Source organism: Lytechinus variegatus, chromosome 1, assembly GCF_018143015.1.
Source record: "Lytechinus variegatus isolate NC3 chromosome 1, Lvar_3.0, whole genome shotgun sequence".
NCBI classification, from domain to species: Eukaryota; Metazoa; Echinodermata; class Echinoidea; order Temnopleuroida; family Toxopneustidae; genus Lytechinus; species Lytechinus variegatus.
In genome coordinates, this window is record NC_054740.1 from 24,651,274 (window position 1) to 24,657,411 (window position 6,138).

Genomic DNA, 6,138 nt, shown 5'->3' on the forward strand with positions numbered 1-6,138 from the left:
CTTGAAATCTACGCTGAAAAATGTTCACACCGAAGATCCCCAACACAGATACGGGCACATGGGACAATGTATTAGGGCGTCGGGCCCGATGCTCTACCCGAATCCTGTGCTTATTTGCTGATTTCTCAGCAATTACACAATTTCTTCCAGAATCCTTTGGCACATGCGTTTTATTTATAGAAACAGACACTTTGGTAGTCATTTCATTGGATTCTGTACGAACTCATTTTGATATCGTTACCAAAACTAGCATTTACCTTTAAACTAATATTATGGCTGGCACATGCATACAGCTTGGCAATTTTCTGACCCTCTGGAGGTTTCCTCCGAGTCTAGATGTAGACAAAACCTTCAACATTTCACAAGACAGATGAAGTTTGATAGTGGAGGGAACAAATAGCTACCCCTCCCCCCCCCCTCCCCCAATTAGATTCAATCATTCAAACCCGTTATACAAGGAGTGAAAGCGACGAGTCATTGGAATGAAACAGATGTATCTTAAAGGGGAATCCAACCCAAATCAAAACTTGTTGTTATATTGACAAGAAAAATCAGACAAGATGATAGGTGAAAGTTTGAACAATATTGGACAAACAAAAAGAAAGATATGAATTTTTAAAAGTTGTAAATATTGGTAATCACTATACCCATGGAGACTTCAAATTGGCCGCATATGGGATGTCATAGTGATGTAAGGCAAGGACTACTCTTCCATGTACTCCAATACATATTATGGCTAAAATGTCATTTTTCCCAAAAGTTTTATTTCAAATTATATTTTTCTTTCATGAGGACATAAAACAATATACTACATGGGTTATATTTAGATTACTGCCCCAGGGGAATGGGTACTTAGGAGAAAACCACAAATCCCTGATAATAAAGTACATGGCCTATGGGAAAGTTGTCCTTGCCCCTTGTCATAATTTACTTACCCAGTTGCCAATTTGAAATCTACATAGTATTAGTGATCTAAATTTTAAAGCAGCTATAACTTTCTTATTGCTTGTCCAATTTCTTTCAAACTTTCACCATTCTGTTTAATTTATTTTTCTCCTTCCCAACACAACATTTTATGGCCAAGGCTGGATTCCCTTTAAAGCCTAAATAGGTTTTTATCTAATGAAAAAAAAGTAAAAAGAGCATTTGATTTCCCCTCATTATTACACAGCATACCTGTAATATAAGTACCAGTATTGAGGAACAACTCTAGTACTACAAACAAGGCCTGAGAATGAGATTTCAATATAATTTTTTTTTACGAGGCCGTAAATTAAACATGATAGTATTGCGTCACACATGTTTTAGCACACATATCACTTCACTGACCTTTCAAATTCTTACAAGCCTCTTTACACTTCAAGATTATTTCATTTCATGAAATATTGAGCTTTTAAGCTGGTTAAATGTATCGATTAATAATTTGTAAGGGTGATAAAATCTACTATCAAAATAGACCACACAGTTATCTATAATTATGTGCAAAATATTTGCTTAAATCTATAATTAAAAAAACTCCCCTGACATGTGAACCACCAATGAAATGTACGTCACATCACAATCAGCTTACTGAAATATTTGAATATAATTATCAATTATATGTAAAAAAATAAAAATAATTAAATAAAAAAACATTTATAGTTTTCTTCCACTGGAAAAATATCATTCAACAACACCTTTATTGGTCCAATGAGGGATTCTCTTGTTGATATCATGAAATGCTCTTCCAAGTAGTATATTGGGGTTTTTCACCAATTAATTGGTACAAATACTGGGCTTTAAGCACACATGAAACATGGTACATCTACTATGACAAAGTACTTTTAGAATGCCTGAAAAAATATTTCTATTATTGCATCAAATACATAGAGTTGACTCGCTAAAATGTTCAAGGTAATTTGTCTCATTTCACAGAAAAGTTTGGCAAGAGTCAATGATAATAATGAATAATATGCAAACAAACATGCTAACCTGGCAATAAATGGATAACTAGTACAATGTAGATCCGAATAGAAATGAATGAAGGCTTGATGTAAAAAGAATAAAACTGTTAATCAATGAATGAGTATTATGTCAGCAAGTCTAGCATTTCATGCAAGAGGTAAAATTAACAAATAAAATAAATGAATTAATTACTAAATACATGAATTAACAAGAGTGTCGCTAGGGCAAGCACATAATACGCCCACCTGTAACATGGAAAATGGAGTTCTTGGTCAAGCAAGAAAAGTGAAAGGTGGCGACTTGACCGAATAACAAAATCAATATCTGTGTTATTTCCTTTTGACCTTAAAAATCAATAGGCTTCCTGGGATCCACACTAGTATTTTAAAAAACAAATTATTGGTTAAGTTAAACTTAAGTTATCATGTTTACAAGGTCTTCAGAAGGGTAAGATGAAAACGTCACTGTCACCTTGACCTTTTGACCTGAAAATGAATAGGCTAAGGTCCATGCTAGTATCACACAAACCAAATTATAAGCCAAGGTTAAGTTAAACTAAAGTTGTCGCGTTTACAAGAAAAAGTTAACGGACGGACAGGCGGACAGACGAACACCCAGCGTGATGTTATAATACTTCCCAGTCTAGGACAGGCGTATACAAATAAATTAGCATTTGGCATCATGAAGCAGTATCTGATACAAAAGATACCACAGTACTGTGCATCATTTGCTCTATTCATGTAAATCTTTTCTACTGGTACAATTTGGCATATTTTTCATTTATACGTAATGGTGGTCATATAACTGAATTCTCTTCAAAATCATTTTGAGATCATTAAAATGTCATTTATGTTCAAGTATAAACCTTAAGTGTAAACTGTATGCGAGAATTGGCTAAGCTGTTTATCTTATACCACATTCTCAGTTAGCCCCAGCATGCGATTTAGACCTGAGAGGGGAGTCTAACCCGCCCTTTTTCCCCAAGTGAACGGAAATTATCAGCCCCACGAGGCGAGTCTGACTCGCCTTTTCTGCCCCAGCAAAAAGGTAGGATCTGACCCACAAGCTGGGGGAGACACAGCAATTTTTTTGCAGTGTGGACAGAAAGCCGAGTTTACCCCAGCAATTGATTTCAAACTTCCGGTGTATCTTGCACGCTTTATTTGAATTTTGATTTTCGACACAAGCAGTCCATCAAGAGTACACTTGAGTTTATGCACAGTCCCATACCTTACGAATCGTGTATTGTGAAACTGCTTTCCATATAAAGTTATGTGCATGCAAGTCATGGCACTGTACTACTGGTATATGGTTAATTTTCAAGGCACGCATGCGCCATAGTTTGTTTACATATTCATTGCTGAGAATTGTGGGTAATTGACAAACGAGGCGAGTCTGCTTCTCAAGCTGGGGCTAAATGTGAACGCGAGGGAGAAGACCCCATGAACCAAGGCTGACTTGCGTGGCCAGTCTGATCCACGAGCTTGGGCTAAGTGAGAACGCAGTAATATATGAGCACTAGATAATAACAGTAATTATTTGATTTGGTAAGTACTGCACTCATTATTAGGTACTACGCCTTTGACGTATTTTAAATGAACAAGGACTTGTTTCAAACTTAACCTCAAGTATTCACTGCAGGTAACAATACCAAGAGAAAGTGTTTTTCTACAAACTAAACTGTTGCATTGTTATCATACATGAGATTTACATTATCTCCTAAATTCTACATGTAAATAGGTATAAATATCAAACCAACATTAAAAGTATCTACGTGTAAAGCTAAGAACCAAGTACACTGTTAAATCGCCAAAACAGATAAGTATAGATGGTGCATGTACAAGTGTTGCTTTGGGAAAAAATAACATGGCTGCATACAAGTACATTGTATTTTGCAAAGTACTGGGCAATTGCTCATATTCTATTAACATTACTTAGATACTTCTCATTTGTACATGTTGAAATATTTGGCTGACCATTTTATCAGAGGTACAGTAAGAATGACCAATACAAGGGAAAATAGCTGATATTGCAATACTTTTTTTTTACAAAGAACCCGTAAAGCTGAAAATAAAAAACAAAAATAGCTAAAGAATCAGCTGAACAGCTTAACTAAAGGAATAGGCTAGCTTTACGAATAGCCAATTAAAAATATTCTTTCAACCAAGATGAAACATGTGTTTGAGTGGGCTCAATTACTTTCTTCAATTACAGATTACAATTACTCGAATAAATGTAATTAATTACGCAATTGTAATTGAGCCCAACCCTGGTTTGAGTACATGTATTAGAGGTTTAAAAAAAAAACCTAAATACAACCATTATTGAGAATGAAAAGCTACAAGTACAACGCAACAAAATTTTATCATTTTGTGTCTTAGAACACATATAGCATATGTGAGGAAATAAAGATGGTATTTCCAGATATATACATAGACTACCTTTAGTTTTTTATAAGCACTAAGTGATTTAAAGCTTGTGTATAGTTTTGGTAAATCCACCAAAATGTACCTATCACTGTTCCAATTCATTGCTAGCTAATATGAATGGATATGCCCTATAACAGTTATGATGTGGAGGATATGAAATGAAAATGTGTTTTACAGGATAGATTTTGCTATTTTACATGGAAATTTAACTTGATCGGGTCACCCGATCAAATTAAAATATCTGTGTGTTTTTGTCTTTCAATTAAATCCTATTCCAAATCATGGAATGGGCTGAAACTTTCACGATATGTTCTTTGTCTGTAACTTTTGGATATCTAATCACTAAATTTATAAGATAAGTGCTTGAATGCCAATTTTTTAAATTCAAAACAAGCATCGCCGAGAGAGGGCGCTATATGTACAAGATTTAAATATTTGAAATTTTCTCAGAGAAGTGCAGTTGGAAAAATATCTAACGGTCTCTACGCTTCAGTAAGACTGTCATATTAGATGATATTCGATTATCAATCACATTATTGACCCTTTACCAAGCTATACACAGGCTTTAAGGACACAATTTCTTTTGCTGGGCTTCACTTATAACATATCACAGAAATATGTGAAAAGTGGGTCTCTACAGCTTAGATTTTCAATGTCAGCCTATACTTTTATCTGTTAAACCCAATATTGGATTTTGTATGCTTTCAATTGGTGATCATTACTACCACCCGATCCCATGACAAGGGTGCTACATAAGCACTTGCCCGATTGCCCGGGGCAAGTAAAAGTTAGAGTCGGGCAAGTGTTTTGAAGTAAAGACCAAAACTACTTGCCCGAAATGGGTAAGCAAAATCCTAACATTCACAGTAAAATGACAACCAAAGGGTCGATATGACATTGACCCTAATTTTGGTCATGGCAGGCAAGATAAAATCACTTTGGAAAAAGAAATGCAATAACAAGGCAGATCATTTCATGTCAAAAGAGAGTAAAAGGTCAATGGTTTATAAAACTGAAATACATGTACATTCTCTTGAAGAGGTAAAACTATTTTCATGTTTTTTTTCGGGCAAGTATATTACAACTATTTAAAAATTGACTAGGCAAGTGCTTCTCAAAAGTTATATAGCACCCTGCCATGATATATCTATTACGACTGTTAAAACTGCTATACACTTATCTTCTGAAGTTTAAATCTCGCCATGGTGCAAAACATCAAGCTGATTGCTCCAAGTCTCGGCAACTGACTACTCAAGCCTGAAGTTCCCTTCGACCTTGAAACAAGCTCACAAAAGCATTTCACATAAGAACGTACAGAGAGAACACATTTTTAGCCCCCATTGCTTTGAGGCACATTAAGCCTAGGTGACCCATTATTTTTACAAATGAGAAAAACAAAGGAGTAATGCTATGAAGAGTCGGTACTATACCTTTCTTGAGCAGACACAAAAAGTATTAAAGACTAGTAACTTTCACTAAGACTAGCTGGTTAAGCAAGACATACTGTATGCAACTCATATGAAAGCAATATCGCACTGGACAAAGCAATTAAAAAAGTCATTAAACATGAACATTTCCTCCCCATAAAAAGTAAACACACTATTACATCATATAGCTTGTCGATACAGAGATACAAACACATAAATAGAACAAGTGGAATGACTCTGGCCGTCTCATCTGCATCACGCGATTCAACATAGCAGCAGTGCTGACTTTGAAAACTACCATAACTCACACAAGATGTTCAGTGATACATGGTTACTCT